Below are 21,291 nucleotides of genomic sequence, written 5' to 3'. Positions count from 1 at the left end.
TCCCCCACTATATCAGGCCTCCAAAAGGTGGTCTGTCCTTCTTGAAGGTGACTTGCATCCATGGAAATTGGTTTCAATTTCCTATTACTTGGTACTTCCCTCTTTTATTTAAAAATAGCGAAGTTCCTGAATGGGTCAGAAAATCAATAGATCCATTTAAACCTCAAACAAAAACAATTCAGGTTAAACCACAGACATGTAGAAAAACTTTTCCTGGGAAGATTGCTCACCCTATATCACTAAAGATAAGTGCTGCCGAAGGCCAGATTTGAGATAGAAAAAAGAGAAACCAAGGAATATATCACTAAATGGCTTTTATTTCAAGAGGGAATGGAGGGAGGAGTCTAAACAGAGTGGGGAAGGTGAGGAAAGCTTACCAGAAGGAGCGCAAGAGGGGACTTTTGGGGCTCAAGTGAAAGATCCCAAGGGAGGGGAGAAACCCTCCTCTGCCTACACTTGGTGGGCTGCTGGGAAACGCTCTGGCTGCTGGGTCCCCACTCTGAGGGGACGTCAGGAAGCCTGGTGCATTCACAGAGGCTGGAATTTATGAATGAACCAGACTCCACATAGTACCATCATATGCTCGTGCTATGCTCCCTTGAACCCTGCGTCCCTGCAGTCCTCCCCCTGAAACTCTCCTCCCTGCCGGTTCAGTCTAAGTCTGATGCCTTAACCATCTTCTCATTTACTCACTCACTCACGCACTGATCAACATGTAAGAGCACTCTGATTGTGCTCCGTTGGGGCTGGAGATAAACTAGGAAAACGACAAACTGAGTAACCACCCTCCCTGAGCTTGCATTTGGGAGGTGGTCAAGGTTGGGAGGTGTTTGTGGGGAGGGAGGAAAGAGGACAGGTAACTATTGCAAGACCATTCGGGTAAATGCTGTGAAGCAAGAGTACAGGGTATTTTGAGCATGTGACAGGATCCGTCCTAATTGGGGGGAGTCAGGGAGGGCTTTCCTGAGCAAGTGCCCTTTCAGCGGAGCTCTGGAGGAGTATGAATTAATTAGGAGGAGGCTGGAGGGCTTGGCAGGAAGATGGGTCAAAATGTGGACTCAGAGACGGGTGGCTTCTCTGGGGACAGAAAAGTCAGACTTGGAGAGTGGGACCCAGTGAAGCGGTAGAGGTACACACTCAGGACTGAGGCATTCCTCGATGTTTATTGTTTGCTTCAGAGAGAAGAAGGAGAGAGAGAATTAAGGTGATAAAAATGAAAGGGTTAATGTGTTACCTACTAGCTGAAGGTCAGTCAGATAAGGTGTAATGAAGCAGTCTGTGAAAGGCAATAGGGAGGAGTAGGGACTGTGGAAAACAAAAGGCTTTTATACATACATCCATATATACACATATACCGGACCCGAAGGCATTTAAATTTAAAATATGTTAAAACCTGTTACTGACCACACAAAGCAAAGTCTGAGGGCTACCACGGTTGTGGGTACTGGATTACAGGGGAATGCATTGCCTGGGAATAAGGACTGCGGAGGAAGGAGCTGGGCACTGCTTGGCCAAGAGACAGAAAAGAGCCAAGCAAGCCCCTCTGGTCCTGCTTCCGCCATGTGGCCATCAGAGGGGCTGCTCTGCACCCATGCTCTTGGTGGCTCCCTCCGGCTTGCCTCCTGGGGCTCACCTATCCCGGGGCCCCCCACTCTCTCCAAAAGCAGAGCCGAGGGCAGGATAGTACCACGGATTTACATGAATGGTGAGTGACTGGGCAGCAATCTGTAGCTCAGCAGCACCTGCCCATGGGTCGTGAGCGCTGTGCTCCCCTGTGCGCAGTGAGGCCAGCCAGCTCCCAGAACATGAAGACTGGAGGGTGAGGTAGAGTAGGAAAAAGAAACAGACGACACAGAAAGGAGTCAAAACAGATGTACACCCTAAGAAAAGAAGATTAGAGAACTGACATGCTTATCGGTTATTTCAGGGTTAAACTCCTAGCCCAGATTTGGGTCATTTGCATCTCATAATTGGCTCTTTCAAAACTTGAAGGTAGGGGAGCTTATTTGGCAACCTCCTCAACTTTCCCTTTGTGACAGCAAAAGCGTGGATGAGCTTATCTAAAATGTAATCACGTTCGATCAAAAAACAATTATTGGTTTTTTCCTCCTCTCTGCTCTGATTTAAATGACCTTGCACGTATTGGGGGGGGGGGTTTCTGCACTTAATCTCTTCTTAGCTGTGCAGAGGGAGGATGCTCAGCCTTTGTGTGTTTGCTTTCCCTGCAACTCCGATTAAGAACTACATTCATTTTGCCAGGCCTTTGTGAGGTAAACCTCTTTGCATGATAGGAGGAAGAGCTATCTCAGAAAAAGAGAAACACTTTCAATATGCAAACATTTCTCTTGCCACATACGTGCATCTAATATTCTACCACCACCTAAAACAAAATGTGGAGATATTCCCTGAAGGAAACTCAGCTGAGACAGAATTTTGAAACGACAGGCTCACAAGAACAGGAAGTCCCTAAATGCAGTGAGAATTTGTGGCTTCTTGATGGCCCACTGTCCATTTCACTTAATGCCAGAATAGCACTGGGTTTATGTTCAGATGTCTACTCTTCTTCTCTCAGTCCAGAGGATTCTAGCAGAGTTGACTTTGCCTTGAGTTCCAAAAAAGGTATTACATCTGGGCTGAGACAGCCAGAGAATTATATTCTCTGGGTAGTTCAGAAATGCCTACCTGACTGACAACTCCAATTAGGGTCAAGAAGACTTAACTTGGGACAGGTTTCAGCTACTAGGGAAGAAGATTCTTTCCCTTTCCTGCTGTACCAAAGCCTGAGGAGACATGCTGTGGCCATCTTGTCCCCACAACAAGAAGACTTATGAAAGCCAATACATCAGAAGACAGAGCTAAGTAAAGAAATCCAAGCGTTGTGACATCACTTGAGCATTTGAATCTCACAGTGCCTGAAGCCAGCCTACCCCATGGACTTCTACACAAGACAGTACATTTCTAGTCCTTCCCCCCTTCCCCGCCAGGGTCTGAATTAGGTGTTCTCAGACTTCCAGGTATCATCTATCCAAACATAAAGGTATATGGCTGGTTGTAGTAGATGATTCCAGTCAAATCTGCCCCATTACTTTAGTCACACTTTATTGTTGCCGTATAATGTTTTCAACTTCTTAAAGCATCTTAAAAAAAAAAAAAGAGATTTTATTTATTTATGTATGAGAGACACAGAGAAAGAGACAGAGACATAGGAAGAGGGAGAAGCAGGCTCCCTGTGGGGAGGTTGATCCAGGACTCCATCCCAGGACCCCGGGATCACGACCTGAGCCAAAGGCAGACACTCAACCACTGAGCCACCCAGGTGTCCCCTTCTTAAAGCATCTCAACCAACATGTTATTGCATTTCACCATTCTTATGGGCATCTTCCCATGTCACCTCCATGTGATAAGTGGCTCTCCCAAGATGACCCTGCTACTACACAGAAGAGTCCCAATTTCCCAGCAGGCCCACAGAAGGCTCCTCTCAGCTCACATCCTCTTTTCTTGAAAGAAAAAGTTAAACATTCTTCTAACTACCCAAGGAAACTCAGTCTTGGGAAAGATGATTAAGCAGGGAGATTCTTTTTCACTGCAGCCTATTAGACAAAAACCAGGAAAAAAAGATCCCAAGTGTCCAGCCATTAGCACCTCTTTATACTGGAGTACTATGAACCCTTTAACCAGGCAGATCTAAATGTCCAGCTGCCAAGAAATACAGGTGAAAAGGCAAACTGTGTGTGTAGTACACTATTATGAGGTTTTAAAAAAGGTGTGGATGGGGAGGCAGATGAGGAGCCTATTTTGGAGGCGCTGAAAAACATAAAGAGTGGGGCTATAGGAACCTGACCCTGGAAAGGAAAAGAGGTGGCTGGAGATTTTCTGGAGAGAAAGGTAGGTTCCTGGTACTTTGCATTCACTCAAATGTCTTAACATTTTCACTGTGTGGCTTACATCTGGGCTACATATACGGAGGCCAGGGCCAGGATGGCCTCATTCTCTAATGCTCCTAGGATTAACCTGATTTTGGACAATACATATATATGGCTTGAAATTATAGTGGGAACAGAGGAATGAAGGATGTAAGTAGCTAAGAATCTCATGGGCCCTACACCATCCCCATGCCCCTGAGGAGGAGGCACCAGGAAGGCAGGGTCCACAGCAGGGAACAGCAGCAGGAGCTGGGGAAACACTTTGGAGGCACAGGTACCCAGCCGATGAGAAGCAGGAAAGACCTCTGACTCAACTGAACAAGCACCTATGATTCAAGAACCAGCAAGCTGAATGTTCTCAACAGCAGTGACAGGAACCATGGCAATTCCCCGGGGGGAGCCCAGGACTCCTCTTACTGGAGACCCTATCAGGGACCCTCTCTCACCCTCCAAAAGATCTGGGCACCAAGCAGGCACAGCTCTGCAGACTAACTCCAGCATTAGGAAGTCACCAAATTTATCGGAGTGTCTGACCCCAGAGTGTCTGGCCCTGGATGGAGGATGGAGGATTACAGTCTGTGAGCTTCACTGACGTCATCGTTTGAAACTGTGGCGTGATGGTCTTTGCTGCTGCTAACTATTCCACAGGGTAAACAGCATGTCATCCATTTATCCAGTTGGCTACTGGTGGTCGTTTGTCCTGTTTTCACTTCCAGACCATCACAAATCTTGCTGCTTTCGTCACTGGGCTTGTGCACGTGTTGTCAGCAGCTAGGACTGGGACTTGGAGTGGAATTGCTGTTCACAAGTCCGGCGTTTTGTGTTTGGCTTCAGTGGATGCTGCCAAACAGTGTTCCAAAGGCTTTGGATAGTGTACTCTCCCACGAGAGAGCTCCGGCTGCTCAGCATCCTCAACAACAGTTGGAATTAGGAGTCTTCTTAGTTTTTGTCCATCTAAAATTTTACCCCTATTAATAATCTGAAGCTTCTATTGATAGTGAGGTTGTGGGCACTCCTCACACGTTCCCCAGGCATTAGGATTTCTCATGTGATGTGTTCACTTTTTCACCCATTTTTACTTGAATTGATTCTTTAAGCCCCCTTAATCATTAATGTGCTGCAAACATTTCCCCCCATTATGTGGCTTGATTTTTCATTCTTTGTGTGTCTTGGTTTTGATATTGTGTATTTCATTGTTTCTTAATTGATCTGTAGGTGATGGACCACCTTTTTTCCCCATTTCTATCAGTGGCCGATTGACAGGTTCTAAGATAAGATGATTAACACAGAGTAAAATTAAAAAAAAAAGAAAAATACTAATTGTCAAAGAAATCTTGCTGAGATCTTCCGTGGCTTTGATTTTTAATACGTTTTTAGGTTTTCTTCAGGTGAAGCACCTGTATTGAGCCAGACACATTCAGACACTCGACAGATGCTTTCGAATCTAAAACGGAGAGGATAAGGATAAAGACATCATGTTGGCCTGGAATGCTGGAAATGGTGCATGACAGAAAAGAATATTGAGCTTCCAGACATGAAAAGGAGGAACACCAGAAAACCAGTACAATGACAAAATGTCCTCAAGCACAAAAGTCTGAAAACAATCAGATTAAGAATAGAATACATTCTACCCTAGCATATTTCTTGCCATATGAATGGCCTAGCAGAATCAAAAACAGGGAACACAGTGATCTTACTCATTTATATGCCATTACCCAGAATGCTCTATGGGCTTATCATTTTGAGGAAGAACTGCTAATGTCAGAGTTTGGAAACGAAAGCAAATTAATTTCAGATATGACAAAGGTGTGTGTGTGTGTGTGTGTGTGTGTGTGTGTTAGAGATCTGAGGATGCACTGAGTCAGTAAGTGTGTTTACATGTCGAATGTGTGTTGAGTGTGTGCGTGTGTGTGTGTGCAACTGCAGATATGTCCACAGTATGAATGTGTGTGGCAAAGACACCAGAAGGATAAAAACACACCTGCTTTAGGTCACCCGTGTTGCATCAGGAAACAAAAAGGCTGCTTCCAGAGTCTCATTTCCTTTGTGTAACATGCAGCTTGGACAAATGAAACAACGGACCAGCTACTATTTATTTGGAAGGGATTACTTTGAGCAGACGGGAGAAGCAGAGAGGACACGGGGCCACTGTCTGTCCTCAGCCTTCATGGTAATCACATGGTTTGTAGCTTCTTAGTCATCTCTTTCTTCACAGGGACTTACAGCCCACTTTTGCTCCCTTTCAAGTGAAACACTAAACCTTAATTATCCAGAGAGAATCACAGGATAGGGACACAATTCACCAGAAAGTGTGTGGGTAGGGGGAGGGGCAATGACAACAAATTAACCATTAAGAAATCGGCTTGTGGACTCTCATTCAGGTGCCTACATGACGGATATAATCTAGACCCTCAGCAGGCTGAAAGCTCTTCGAGGCCTGTGTCCCTACCCAGCTCCCTGCTCCTCTTTGTCACCCTTGGCACTAATGAGATTTTAACAATAACAGGGATAATAGCTAACACTGAGCACCTTCTCCATGCCAGTCGCTGGGCAGAAGCTTCACTTGAGTTGATGACGCACCACATGCCTTGGCCCCTGCAGACCTTTGCCCTCTCAGCTCATACTCCTCCCTCTATGCTCCAGCCATACCAGCCCTTGTGTTCTGCTATAGAACCCATTGAGCTTGTACCCACCTCAGAGCTTTTGGATTTTCAGTTCCCTCAGCTCAGAGGCTTCTCTCTCCAGCTCTCAGCAGGGTCAACTTTGTCAAATGCGGCCAAAAGACCGGCTAAGTTCAGAATAGAACGGTAATAGCTGGACCGGAGCAATGCAGACATTCTTGGTCATCTTGCCAGGTGTGGTCACGGTGGCTTTGGGACAGCAGAAACCCAACTGCAGAGCACAGAGGAGACCACATAGAGTGAATGAGCAGAGACGGTGATGACAAAAATGCTGCCGGGAATGGAGGCAGAAAAATAAAGTAATGGCAGGAGAGAGAGATGTGGGGTCAAGGAGGGTTTTTAAAAAATATTTTATTTATTTATGATAGACAGAGAGAGAGAGAGAGAGAGAGAGGCAGAGGGAGAGACAGGCTTCATGCCGGGAGCCCGATGCGGGACTCGATCCTGGGTCTCCAGGATCCCGCCCTGGGCCAAAGACAGGCACTAAACCGCTGAGCCACCCAGGGATCCCCAAGGAGGGTTTTTGTTTGTTTGCTTGTTTCCTTTTTAAGGCAAGAGATAAGAGAGCATGTCTCTATGCAGGTGGAAATGGCATGACCCTTTGGCACGGGACTAATTTCTGGGAAGAGACGTTTCGGAGAAGAGCAAAGTGAAAACAGGGTCTCATAGGAAAGTCATAGATTGCCAGGCAATATTGAGTTTGCTCAATAAATTTAATGCTTGCAAAATCCTACAGGGTAGATATTACTATTTTTCTTATTTTGTAGATGAGAAATCTAAAGGCCAGAGATGTAAAGGAACTTATCTGAGATCGCAGGCAGGTGGAGGAACTAGCTAGGGTTTGAAATGAGATGCTGATTCCTGGTTAATCACAGGATCCAAGTGCAAGATTACAAAGGGTGAAAAGTCAGAGAAAAGCTCAAGGGTTTCCGGAGATATATCTAAAACCCAAGGCTTGCAATTCAAGTGCTGGAGAAATGGAACAGCTCTAGTAGCTTACAAATTCGGAAATTTTGAAGATTTTTATTCAGTTTCCAATAAACATTCTGTTGGCAATGTTCTATTTTGACACTTGGGTGTTTGCTTGGCACCACATTTCTGTTTTGTGTGCTTTTCTGTTTGTGTGTTACATTGCATAACAAAAAGTATAGATGTAAGCCTGAGCTGCCTTGTTGATGGTAGATAACATGTGACCATCTCCCCTTGAAATGTGGCACAACTTAGCAATTAAACAACCTAACTGGTCATCAGAACCACCTGAGAAAACTTCTCAACTGAAGATACCCATTCAAGATCAGGGACTCAGAATTCCCCGGCACACGGCCCGGAACATGTATCATCGGAAAGCTCCCTGTGACTGTAATGCTCCGCTGTGTTTGGGAACTGCTGGCCTCAAGCACACTAGTTCAGTTAAAATCAATGTTTTTTGCCATGTTGTTTCCTATGGTCTTTGGAGATGCTTAAAATATGCTGCTGCCAATTGGCTGGTCAACTCAACAGTGTCCTGTGTTCTCTCCTGCCCTGTACCCTAAACTTGCCCCTACCCTTTACTTTCTGATTGTTCCTCTGCTTCATACCATGAAAATAAGAAAATATATGCAAATACACTGGGTTATAAGAAATATCCTTTAACTGAAACACTAAGTGATCCTAAAACTGATCTTGTCTCCTCTCTCATTAGCACTCCTCTCCCTTGACATCTCCCTTGACACCTCCAACCTCCTGCGGAAAGAAAGACTCCACACCACTCTGAGAAAAGAGCTTTATAGGGAAGTTGAAGCTACAGGTGGTGGTACATACACCCATGTGGGAATCAACCAGTTTCCTGACTGAACTAAACCTAGCAGCAGATAGATGGCACACCTGCTAAGAAGTCCACAAAGGCACACTGGTCAGGGAAGGAGTAGTTCTCCACACTCATTTTCAATCCAGAGCCAGTTGACTGTGGCTGCTTCTGGAAGGGAAGGGCAGAAATGCTCAGAAGGGGTTCGATGTTTTAGGAGAAGGTTTAGAGCTGAAGAGGCACAAGCCAGGAGGGTTCATAATCAAGACTCACAGAGGCCTAAAGGAGCCAGTTCTGGGAGTATCACTTTCCTCATTCTCCAACCTAGAAGGAACACAGTCAAAATATAGTTCAAAACAAAAACAAAAACAAAAAACCCCAACAACAACAACAACAAAAAACCCACAGTTGCAGTTGCCACCCTTCCCCAAAAAGAAAGAAGTAAAATAGCTCGAGACTTGCTTTGCAATTTCAATCTCAGGAATGCATAAGAAGTAGCAGTCACTGCCTTCAGAGCAAAGATGCTCTATTAAAACTTGACTCATCCTTGGCAGTTTATTGTGTCCCCCCCACCCCCACTCTCCTTCCTTGTGACACAGAGGAGTGAGGTGAGTAATCCTCTACGCAGTGAGAGAAAAATAGAACCCCAAATGCCTTCCATTATGCTAAAGGCCTGTGTCACCAGCTGTGGCGGCAGGGGGTGTGGTCATCATCCATTACAGGGGAACAGTCAGATCTTCTGACTCCTTCTCTCCAGGGCTATTTGTGGTTCTCAAAGTGCAACGAGCAGGGACTAAAAACTGATAAGCACAGAGAAGTCTAAAAGCCCTGCTGGGGGTCTTATGAGAGCCACAGTGGTCAAGAGCCTTTACATGCAGGAGTCCATATGGCCACTTAATAGGAAAACAGTTGGATCCACTTTCTGCTACCTAACACTTCCCTGCCCCTTCCCCACAGGCATAAGAACTACCTTTTCCCCCAGAGTAAAAATAGCTATATTTACCGAGTGCCTGTTACATTCCAGGCATTGAGCGAAGCATTTTCCATGGTGTATGCAAGCCAATTTTTGTGTGCATGTGTGTGCACACACGTGTCCCTGCATCGACATACACACACACCCATGTATGTGTACTAACAGAATCTTCTTTCACAGATAAGGAAACTAAATCACAGGAAATTTTCATAACTGGCCCTAGAGTCACCTGGTTAATGCAGGACACAGGCACAGGTGAGCATTCTACACAAACACAAACACAGATCATTATATGATCTGCTTGGCTAAGTGCTTTTATTTGAACAATGAACAAGAGACATAGAGGAAAAATTTTGTGTTTCTCCATTTATTTGCTTCCCAATAAATAGACTGAAAATAGACTCCGCAGGTCTTATCCCAACGATTGGAATACTGATCAATAACCCAAGATGTCCTGAAAGCATTTTTTGTTACGAAAGGCCTTCTAAAAGGAGGAAATGGGGATGTGGTCATTGCCAGAGCTAGAGGCTTGCTAATAAAGCAGTAGCGCGTACAAATTGCAGGTGGTTATGTGAATTTTCTTCCTCCCTTATAAAAGCTTAAAAAAAATTTAAAAGCCTCTGTCCTCCCCTATGCACTTTTAAAAAGATATATTAATTTCCAATATATCAGCGCCATATTTCCCCCTTCTGGAATTGACCACATTATCCTCCTACCCAGCTGGAACTGTGCTAGGGAGAAAAATAAATGTTTGTCTCAATGGCATTTTCTTATTCAGCTAATTGATTTTTTAAAATAACAATAATGCTTGAACATCCAGCCGCCTAATTACTAGCAGCTTTTTATTTGCACTATCATTAACTTCACAGCTGCCTTGCCGCTGACAAGTGGTACCACAGAGACATCAGCTGCAACTGTTAGATTCTGAAAGGAAGAACATGAATAAGGCCTGACTCTCCCTCTGCCAAGGTCAGGGAGGGCTTCAGGCTGATTTAGCAGCACAAACGCCCCACTTCGAAAGGGGGAAACGGCATGTGGAACCATGTTGGGTGGAAGGAACCTTGAAGGGCATCCTTGAAGGGCTCAATCCTCTCCATTTACAGATGAGGGAGAGTGAGGTCCAGAGATGTTGAGTGGCTTGCACAGGGTCACACAGCTCCCCACCTCCTGCGCTGGAACTGCAGCCTCGGCCTTCTGATTCCTTAGCTGTTTTGTTTTGTTTTTGTTTTTATTTTTTGAGAGATTTATTTGGTCATGAAAGACACACACACAGAGAGAGAGAGAGAGAGAGAGAGAGGCACAGGCAGAGGGAGAAGCAGGCTCCATGCAGGGAGCCCGACGTGGGACTCGATTCCAAGTCTCCAGGATCACGCCCTGGGCTGAAGGTGGCGCTAAACCACTAAGCCACCAGGGCTGCCCTTGTTTTGTTTTTAAATTTAAGTTGACACATACAGACAGAGAGGTGTATGTATCATGAGTGTGCAACTTGACAATTATCTTTACGTGAAAACATCCATGCAACCCCCACCCAGGTGAAGAAACAGACCACCTCTGAAGCTCCCTGGTGTTCTCCTTCCCTTCACTACACACTCTGTCCTCTCCAAAAATACCATGATCCTGACTTCTAACATCACAGATTACTTTGGCTTGGCCCATGATCTTTCAATGAAGAGCTGTTTTACACGGAGTTTAGTTGCTCAGACCTAAAAAACAAATGTGAATTGGAGTGAAATGGAGAATTAAGACAGCATATCCCTAAAGGAAATCCCATACCATACCATTAAGGTCTATGGGGTCTTCCCTTGGGAGTGATGAAAATTGGGACTAGGTGAAGGTGGGGATTATACAACATTGTGATGTACTAAATGCTACTGAAATGTTTGCTTTAAAATGGCTAATTTTGTTATGTGACTTTTACCTCGAAAAAAAAAAAAAACCTTAATCCCTTAAGATAGGTGTGTTTCATTGTATATAAGTTTAAACTAAAAATGAACTGTAAAAATATTCAACTCTTAAAGACAGCATATACCTCACAAAGACTGGTCAATACATTCCACTCATCTAGCCCTACAGCACCTGGCCAGCAAGCCTCACCTACCACCTGGGTGTTTTCCTTTGGCTTTCTTCTCTTCATTGTATTGCCATGTGCCTCTCATCCTTATCTCTCAACTAGACAGTCGCTTATCAGGGTCATCTTGCCAAAGCCACTGGCCAGTTGTCTATCCTCAACTTACTCAGCCTCAGGGCAGCATTCAACCTAGATGACAACTTGGTTGTTCTTGAAACACTTGTTTAGGCTTCTGTGACATCATGTTTGCCTTTCTTCTTACCTCAGTGGCCATTCCTCATTTCCCTTTGCTCCCCCTCCCCTTGGTATAGGCCCAGGGCCATGTTTGACCACCCGTCTTCTTTAGTTGGGTGTCCTCATCCAGTCCATCCATGTCTATGGCTTGCAAATAACTATTTCCAGCCTAAATATCTCTGCTGAATTCCAGGTGTGGCTAACCAACTGCCCACTTGACATCTCTACTTGGACGTCTCCCATAGCTAAGTCAGTAATATGAATTCTTTCCTACCCCAAGTCTGTCCCCCAATTTGGACTTCTCACTTTTGTTAAGTGACACCATCATCCACCGAAGTGCTTGGGCTAAAACTTGATCATTGTGCTTGAATCATCCCTTTTCCTCACACCTCACTTCTAACCCATCAATGGATCCTATTGGTTCCGTCTCCAAAACATATCCCAAATCCACCACCTGTCCATTTCCATCTCTGCTGCTCTAGCTCTGGTCCAGGGTCCCTCTATAATTTCTTGCCTGGACTCTTGCATTATCTCCCAATAGGTCTTACTTCCCTCTTGTCTTCCTTTACTCCAACCTTTACCTGACAATGAGAATAATGTTTTTAAAAGGTAACTCAGGTCCTCTTAACATTCCAGTGAGGGCTCACTGCGTTCAGAATAAAGCCCAAATTCTCAGAAGGTCAAGGGGCTGCTCCAGCTTACCTATCCAGTCTCATCTGTCTCTACTTGTCCCTCACTCAGGACACTGCAGCCACACTGTCTTTCTGTCCCCTGAATAGGCAAGCCAGTCTTGTCCCAGTCTGAGAGCCTTTACATTTGCTCTTCTTTTTATGGGAGCATGCTTCCCCAGTCTTGAACAGCTGCCTCTTTTTCTTATGACCTCATCTCAAAAGTCACTACCTTCTTCAAAAGACCTTCTCTGGCTACCCCCACTAAACATCCTCTCCTGCTCATGATCCAATATAATCTTCTTGGTTCTTTTTATCTATGCATGAACTTTTCTTATGTATTTAACTTGTTTAATAGCTGTCTCCTCCTGCTAGGAGTTAAGTTCCTTGAGGGCAAGGACTCCATTGTATTCGTGGTTTTATCCCCTGTGCTTAGAATGTGACGATAGAAAGCACTATAAAAGTTGACTGGCTGGATCTCATCAACTCATCTGAGAAGATGGGAAAGCAAGTTATCATATGATCTCCATTATTTATTATTTCAGGACACTAAGTTGCAAGTAACAGAAACCCAGTTTAGACTGTCTTAAGCAATAGTAACAGAGAAGACCAGTAGTAGGCCTGTCTTTAGGGACAGCTGGTACCAGAGACTCAAAATTAAATTGCAATCTCTCCTTCTCTGTTAGCCCTGTCTCCTCTGGATTGGTTCCACTTGCTGGCAAGCCCTCTCCATGCAGTTGCTCCTGCCAGCTCTGTGCTTATGTTGTACATTGTACAACTCAGCAGCCAGCAGAAAGAGAGCTGCCTCTTCCCAGGCTTTCCAGCAAAAATCTCAGAATTGACTTTCATTGGACCAATTTGGATCACATGACCATTCCTGAACCAATCATTGTTTCTAGGAGGCAGGAATATGCTAATTAGTCAAGCCAACTTACCCACTCCTAGATGGGAGAGCATGATTGGGAATTGGCTTCACCTGGGTCACATGGTTGGGGGCAGAGGAGGAGAGGCTTCCCCCCGCTAAAAAACTTCAATCTATCAGGAGGACAGAGATACAAGTTGTGGGAGAGAAAAAATGTCTATCACAATTGTCTTTTTGTTTCAGGGAGCTGAAATTTGTGCCAATTGCAGAATAACTTATGATTTTAATGCTTAAGGATAAAGAATGGTCTTGCTGCTGCCATCTTCCAGGGCAGCCTGATGAACTCAGCTACCACTGAATATTTACACAACACTGACTGTGTCATATACCTTATCTCATAAGGCTTTTGTGACACCTCCCGAAAGGGTTCATGCTTTGTCAGTCTCCTGTTTGTCAGCTGGTACTAAATTTATGATTAAGGACTGACCTCAGGACAGGAGGGTCAATGTCATTGACTCTCATTTCTTAGGTGTCAGGCCTCAAACTTCCTGAGCCCTGGTCCATGAAGCCCTCATCTCTCTATGCCTTGTATCATTGCTAGTCCTCCTGATTTCACCTTTCAACTCATTTTGCTGCACTGCTCCTTCCTACCCCACCCCTCTGAATCTGCTTTCCGACCAGGCCTGCTGCTACCCGAAGTCTGCCTTCACATCAGGCATTTCACTCACGAGGTCATTCCTTCCTTAATCTTTGGTGATGAGCATCACACAGAGGAAAGAGCTAGAAATGAGCTGATCCCTACCTCGTGATTACCTTTCATATACTCACAGATTGGCACTAAGTAGGTCATCCGTTTTCTCCTCTCCAATTCCATTTATTCCATTAAAATAAAGTTTTCCTAACCCTTTCAGATTGTTACTCCCCATTTGGTCCTCTGCCATTATGTGTCTTATGCTCTGTGGCTGAGAATAAGAGCACTGTAGTTTTTCCTTTGAGTCATGAACTTGGTGACAAAGTATTCTTCATGATCCCACTTGTTATTTCCTTTTTCTTTAACTGCAGAAACTCACTCTGGTGGTCAGGTAAATTCCTAAGGCGTGATCCTTTGGCACAAGTGTTCTCATTCTAACCACATATGTTGGTTGAACCTATTTACTTGCACAAACAGAAACAAAAAGCTTATTTCTCTACAGAGGCTGCTAACCTGACCCACAAAGGCAGTTTGATTCTCACCAGAGTATAAAATCCATGATGACAGGGACTTTGTTTAGTTACTATTTTATCTCTGGTTCTCAGCATATATAGGTGCTCAATGAATGACTGTGAATTCATTCATCCAACCAATCCTCATTAAGCCTTTACTAAAGAGGTTATTGTCCCAAGTGATACCTGGGATTGAAGGAATAAAGACAAATGTATCTAGGAGGATATTTCAGCAACATGTAACAGAACTGTCTTAAACAATTAGGCATTTACAAGTGCACATAAGTAGCAGTCCAAATTTAGATCAACTTAGGTTTGCTTGATCGACTAAGGATCCAGGTTTTTTCAGGTTCATCCCAACACTCCCCCTGGGGGAGAGGAGAGCGAGAAAGATCATAGGGTGGCTGCCAGTAACCACTAGTGTAACAGCTGGAAAGAGTAAAGCTTCCTACAAGAGAAAGACCCTTCCCAGAAGTCTCCAGCACTCCTCTTCCTTCTCTCGAAGGCCAGAATTGGGTCACCCACTGACTTCTGAATCATGTCCTAGAAGCTGCATTGGTCTGGGTGTTATTCTGTATGTTGACAAATTGAACACCAATAAAAAATAAATTTATTAAAAAAAAAAAGAAGCTGCATTGGTGATTCTGATGCCCAGCTGCATTGCATACCAGTGCTGTAAGCTAAGAACCACCATCCCATAAGTGTGTACAAATAAGAATTCAGCACAGTCCTTACCCTGGAAAGCCTACACTAAATGTCCTTTAAGAAATTTTGTCATATGTGACAGAGGAGTTCAGAGGAAGTAAAGCTCCCTCTGAGGTAGAAAGTTGGGAAAGAGAGAGAGTGGGACCTCCAAAGATGAGTAAGACTTGAATAGAGCACCCAGGGAAGCAATGTAGCCAGACGGGCACAGCATGAGCTGGGGTGGGAAAAACTGGGACACTTGTCAATTCATGTGTTGTGTTTGTCGGAGGACAGGCTGATCTCTGTTTTGTTACCTCGCTGGTACTTGAGAAAGGGAAGTTTTGTCATCTTGAACCAATAATTGGAGAAACTGAGGTTTGTTTCCAGAACTTGGTGATTCAGTGCTATCTGATATTCCTGATACTTTGCTGGAACTATTCACCAAGCTTCCTCTTTGAGCACAAAGGGGATTTTAAGAGGTAATGATTGGGGCTTTCACATAGTTGTGTTAAAAATCAGAACGAGTGGGTGGAAAAACCCTATGAGATCACCATTCTGATGTACCTGATCTGTGGGGGAGACACAATGATCTCCTTAGAGATGGAGGTTTTTCAATTTCTCCTCAAAGCAAACCAAGATAAACCCAATCAAATCCAGTCGGGCTGCAAAAGTGATGAGGAGGAAAGTTAGAAACAAGCTAGAAAATACGGAAGAAATCTGTAAATTGGCTGGCAATTGGATTACATTTAAAGATTCAATTAATGAGAGATTCAGAATAGAGTTTCCTTTAGTGAGTTTGTTAACTCCCAGGCAAGAGGCTTGGTGGTTTGCTGATAGCACAGAAGGTGAGTCATGCAGCACTGGCTGGCTCAGCCAGGCTAGGACAAATGTCACCCACTCACTTTGATGGATGCACCCCATGCATAGAAATATGTGAACAGATATTGATTTTTAAAAACTCTACCATTACTCACTGTTCTTGACAACTTATTTTCCTTCTTTGGTATACCTTTGTTGTTGATACTTCTGCTGAATCTAAATTGCCTTTTAGTGAACCTTAAAGGGGTCTCTCTCATACTAAAGGAGTTTCTGAAAGGTAGAGAGCTGGCAACAGACTTGCTAGGTGTGGCTTGGGCTGGACCTTCTGGAGGAATATTGCCTTTCTCAGGTTCAAGAGCCCTCCCTACGCGAGTTATTAAGTGGGTTCAGGGCAAGAATACTGGGTAAGTCAAGAGGTATCTACAGAAAGCAGTAATGTGGTAATTAGCTTCAGCAATGAGAAAAAACAAAATGTGTGCATATTTTTCAAGGAGAGGTCATACTATAAACTTTGTAAGAGAATGATTTTGTCTGGAAGCTCCCAGAAGGAGAACACTAGGCCACAGAGAAGAGGACTGGTATAAACCAGTGAGAGCAGAGGTAAGTGCTGGCTCACCTGGTTTCTAGCCCTGTACCCAACCAGCTCTGGCAAAAGGAAGATGGAGCAGAAGCAAGAGCAGCTGATGTGGGAGTGATGTAGTAGCAGAGGCCTCCCTACAAAGTTAAAGATGACTCACACCTGTTCAGCTGTGAAAGTCAAACCTTTCTGTGGGTTCCACTGTTCCTGGTTTGAGCTGGTCTCTAAGTTCAGTGAGAATCATTTCCCATCATGGTGGACCTGAAATCAATAATGCTGATGAACTGAAAATGACTGCAAGCAAAAGATATTTTGAAGAAATTTAGGCCTTGTTTTGGTAAATGAGTTGTTTAAACCCATTTGAGTCTAGGAGATCACCTCATAAAAGTGCCCAATAAATCTGTCTTAGAAGCAAAGACCCCAGGAATATGAATGGTAGGCATGAGTACTATTCCACAAAAAAGTGGTATAAAAAGCAAATAAGGGTAGTGTACAGTTGAAAAGAATATAAAAATAATTTCACTGAAAAAGACTGCTTTCCCAATTTAAGCCAGCTGGTTTACCCATGTGCTAATTATCATCCAAGAAGGTGGTCAGCTAAGGAGGTGAACCATTTAGCTCAAATCATCCTTGTAGTGGGAAAATAAGCCCAGTATGCTTCACTATCCTCAAGTCTCCTTACCTAAGCATGTGGACAAAATCCTTCTCCTTGGGCTTTTGCCCCAAGTTCTTTTCCACTTTTTTTCACATGAATATTTTAATTTTGGGAAATTTTATTATGGCAAAGAAGATCTTAGTGGCTAAAAAATGGATAGGATCCATATAGGTAATCAATTCAAACTCTGTTTTACTTAGGCATTCACTCATTCAATAAATATCAAGCACCCACTATATGCCATGTTCTGGAAACCTACAGATGAATTAGGCCTGCTCCTACAGGAAAATCAATGGTGAGGGTATAGTGGAACACTAGCTATAACAGAGGTAAATAAGCACAGGGTGTCATGACATCAAAAAGGAGCATGGATGGGGTGCCTAGGTGGCTCAGTCCATTGGTTAAGCATCTGATTCTTGGTTTTGGCTCAGGTCATGTTCTCAGGGTCATGACATTGAGCCCCATATTGGGCTCCATGCTCAGCATGGAGTCTGCTTGAGATTCTCTCCCTTTCCCCCTCCCCCTGCTTGTGCATGTCCCTCTCTCTCTAAAATGAATGAATGAATGAATGAATGAATTCTTTTAAAAATGGAGGAGCATGGGAACATCCAATTCTTCTAGGAAAAGGAGTAAGGGAAGATTTATAAGAGGAGGTGATCCTTAGCTGGGGATTGAAGGATGAGTACAGCTTAGCCAGAGAAATGAGAGAAGAAAAACCTTCCCCACAACACACACAAAAGATCAACATGCACAAGGCCACAGTGGTATAATACCATGGATTATTCAGAGAACTGCAAATGATTTGATATGACTAGGTCTGGAGATTTCAGCAGGACCCAGATCTTAAAGGACCTTGTAGGTCTTGCCAAGGAGAAGAAAGTTTACTTCCAAAAGGATGGAAAACCACTAGAAGATTGTATACTGGAAAGAGACATGATAAGAATTGAGACTTAAAATAATGACTCTGGCAGCTAAAAGAAGAAAGAGCAGGATGACACCTTAGGAGGCTTCTAGGCCATAAATGATAAAAGATTGAACTAAGCAGCTGTGATGGGAGAGAGGTTTGAGCTATGTAATGGTGTAATAGCTGGAATTGATGTCTCACTGAGGTAGAGAAGAAAAGAAAGGATGGGTCTAGCAGGACTCCAGTCTTCCCTCTTACAGGAGAATGTGGCAGGTGGCATTACTTCTTGAAAAAGAAAGGGATCCCTGGGTGGCACAGCGGTTTAGCGCCTGCCTTTGGCCCAGGGCGCGATCCTGGAGACCTGGGATCGAATCCCACATCGGGCTCTCGGTGCATGGAGCCTGCTTCTCCTTCTGCCTATGTCTCTGCCTCTCTCTCTCTCTCTGTGACTATCATAAATAAATAAAAATTTTAAAAATGTTAAAAAAAAAGAAAAAGGAAATATGAGGAAAGGAGTAACTCTGGAGAAAAGATAAATTCCATTTTAAATACATGTGTGATCTACGGGTAATCCAGGTAATGATCAGTTAATATTTATTTATTTATTTTTAAAGATTTATTCATTTATCTTAGAGAAAGAGAGAGAAAGAGACTGAGAACATGAGTGAGATGAAGGGCAGAGGGAGAGACTCCCTACTGAACATAGAGCCTGACATGGGGCTTGATCCCACCACCCATGAGATCATGACCTGAGCTGAAACCAAGGGTTGGACACTCAACTGACTGAGCCACCCAGGTCCCCCATGATCAGCTGATACTTAAAAAGATGCTTTCTCAGTAAAAAATGTATTGTAGAGAATGACATTTGTATTGGCTGTGAGTAGAGGAACTACAACTGTTTTGTGCATTTATTCCACTGCTCAAAACTGCCTGGCACACAGTAGGTGCTCCCTAAATATTTTTAAGGACCTTTCATCCTTAGCAGTTTGAATATAATATGTCTAGGTTTATTTTGTTTTATTTTTAATTTACTTATCCTGTCTGGGGTTTACTAAGCATCTTAAATCTGTAATTTCAAGTCTTTTGCCAAACTTAGAAAAATCTTAGCCACTATTTTCTAAAAAAATTTTTTTTCTGAACTATTTTCTCTCTCATCTTCTTTGGAGATTACAGTTACAACTATGTTAGAACTTTTGATGTTGACTCAAGTCATTGAGGTGCTCTTAATTTTTCTTCAATTTTTTTCTCATCTTCAGTTTTGATCATTTCTATTGATCTATCTTCAGGCTCACTCTTTCATCCAATATATCCAATTATCTATTAAGCTTATTAAGTGATTTTTTTATTCCAGATATTGAATTTTTCACTTCTGGAATTTCCGTTTATTTTCTTTTTACAGTTTCTTTCCCTCTGCTGGCAGTTTCCTGTTTATTCATTATGAACATATTTTTGTTTGTGTCATTGAACAGTTATAATAACTAACATAAAATAATTATGTCCTAATTCTGATTTCTGCATTATCTTAGGATCAGTCTCTATCAGTCTCTATCTATCTGTCTTTTCTCTTGATTATGGGTCACATTTTCCTGCTTTTTTTGATTGTCTAGTAGTTTTGGACTGTGCTTGCACATTGTAAATGGTACATTGTAGAGACTATGGCTTTTGCTATGCTAAGCTTCGAATTTTTTTTTTTACTAAAGAGTTAAGTTGGTTACTAAATTTTTCTCCTCTGTTGAGGGGAAGGCTTGAAATTTCCATTATTCTTTTATCATTGGCTGGACTGATTGAAGTCTGCCTCACATGTGTGTAATTCAGAGATCAGCCAGAGATTGGGAAAACTTAATGTACAGATTCTGGACGCTCTTCTCTGCAATTCTCTCCTTACTAAGATACCCCACCACCACTGCCATTTTCCAGTTACTGTGACAGCCTCAAACTCTGCTAATTCCTCAAATAAATTAATCAAAACTGTGGATTTCCAACCACATTCTAACTTCCCCAGTATGACACTGACTGGTGCTTGCCCTTAGGCAGAAAGCCATTTAAAAACAAAACAAAACAAGGGCAGGAAATTCATGTAGTGCCATTTTCTTCTTCTAAGTATTAACTCTTCTCTAGTTTCTAGTTTGGTTTCTCTTTACTGCCTTTAGGTAATTTTCCCCCCAGAATTTATAATTATTATTTGCAAAAGGGTTAATCCCATATAAACTACTCTGCTATTAACAGACATGGAGGGTTGCCTGGGTGGCTCAGTTGGTTGGGCATCTGCCTTCGACTCAGGTCATGGTCTCAGGGTCCTGGATTAAGCCCCAAGTCAGTCTCCCTCCCCATCAGGGAGCCTACTTCTCCTCTCCCACCCCTGGTCATGCTCTCTCTCTCTCTCTAATATATAAAATCTTAAAAAAAAAAAAAGACATGGAATTCTAGGTACCCAATAAGTATTTCTTGAATAAATTCAAGTACCTACTATATATCTCCATGTTGATCTCTAATAGACACTATCACTTGACCTAGTCTAAATGAAACTACTCTTGATTCTCTCTTCCACTTCTAGCAAACTGTTCCTTCCCAAATCTACTTTATTTTATATATATGATACATATAAATATCATATGTATATACGAAAAGACTATCATCCATAAAGTCACTAAGGGCCTCTAAGTCTTAAAGACAGAGAGCCACGCTGCAGTCCTTACCCCAATCTTTGCAATAGTTGACACTTCCTTATGAGAACTCCTCTTGTGGCTTCCATGACATTATTCTCTCTTGGATTTCTTCTTCCTTGGTCTATTTTATAGGCTCTTGTTCTACTGGAGTTTATATTCTAGAGGAGATATATATATATATATATATATATAGATAGATATATATATTATATATAATCTATCTAGAGGATCATAATTTTAATTATATAATAATAATAATTGGGATCCCTGGGTGGCGCAGCGGTTTGGCGCCTGCCTTTGGCCCAGGGCACGATCCTGGAGACCCGGGATCGAATCCCATGTCCGGCTCCCGGTGCATGGAGCCTGCTTCTCCCTCTGCCTATGTCTCTGCCTTTCTCTCTCTCTCTGTGACTATCATAAATAAATACAAATTAAAAAAATTAAAAAAAATAATTTTCTTGGCATTTCCACTTAAATGTATAATAGGCCTTTCAAACTCAACATGTCCCAAACTGGAACACTCTCACTCCAGAGTTTTTGCATTTGCTATTCTCTCTGCATGGAATGGTCTTCCACCAAATATCCACATGG

General features: G+C 43.1%; 1 long non-coding RNA gene across 1 annotated transcript in view; it reads right to left on the bottom strand.

Annotated features, from left to right (window-relative positions):
* Positions 1–2,144: 2,144 nt before the first annotated feature.
* Positions 2,145–21,291, bottom strand: part of LOC112672321 (uncharacterized) — a 34,565-nt gene continuing 15,418 nt past the window's right edge. The window contains exons 2-5 of the long non-coding RNA XR_003144190.3: positions 8,661–8,711; positions 8,468–8,558; positions 6,617–6,815; positions 2,145–5,367 (exon numbers count right to left, since the gene is read on the bottom strand). This is a non-coding gene — a long non-coding RNA (uncharacterized LOC112672321). The remainder of the gene's footprint in view (positions 5,368–6,616; positions 6,816–8,467; positions 8,559–8,660; positions 8,712–21,291) is intronic.

Source organism: Canis lupus, chromosome 28, assembly GCF_003254725.2.
Source record: "Canis lupus dingo isolate Sandy chromosome 28, ASM325472v2, whole genome shotgun sequence".
In the NCBI taxonomy this organism is placed as follows: domain Eukaryota; kingdom Metazoa; phylum Chordata; class Mammalia; order Carnivora; family Canidae; genus Canis; species Canis lupus.
The sequence above is the reverse complement of the archived record's forward strand: the minus strand, read 5'-3'. Positions and strand labels throughout refer to the sequence as shown.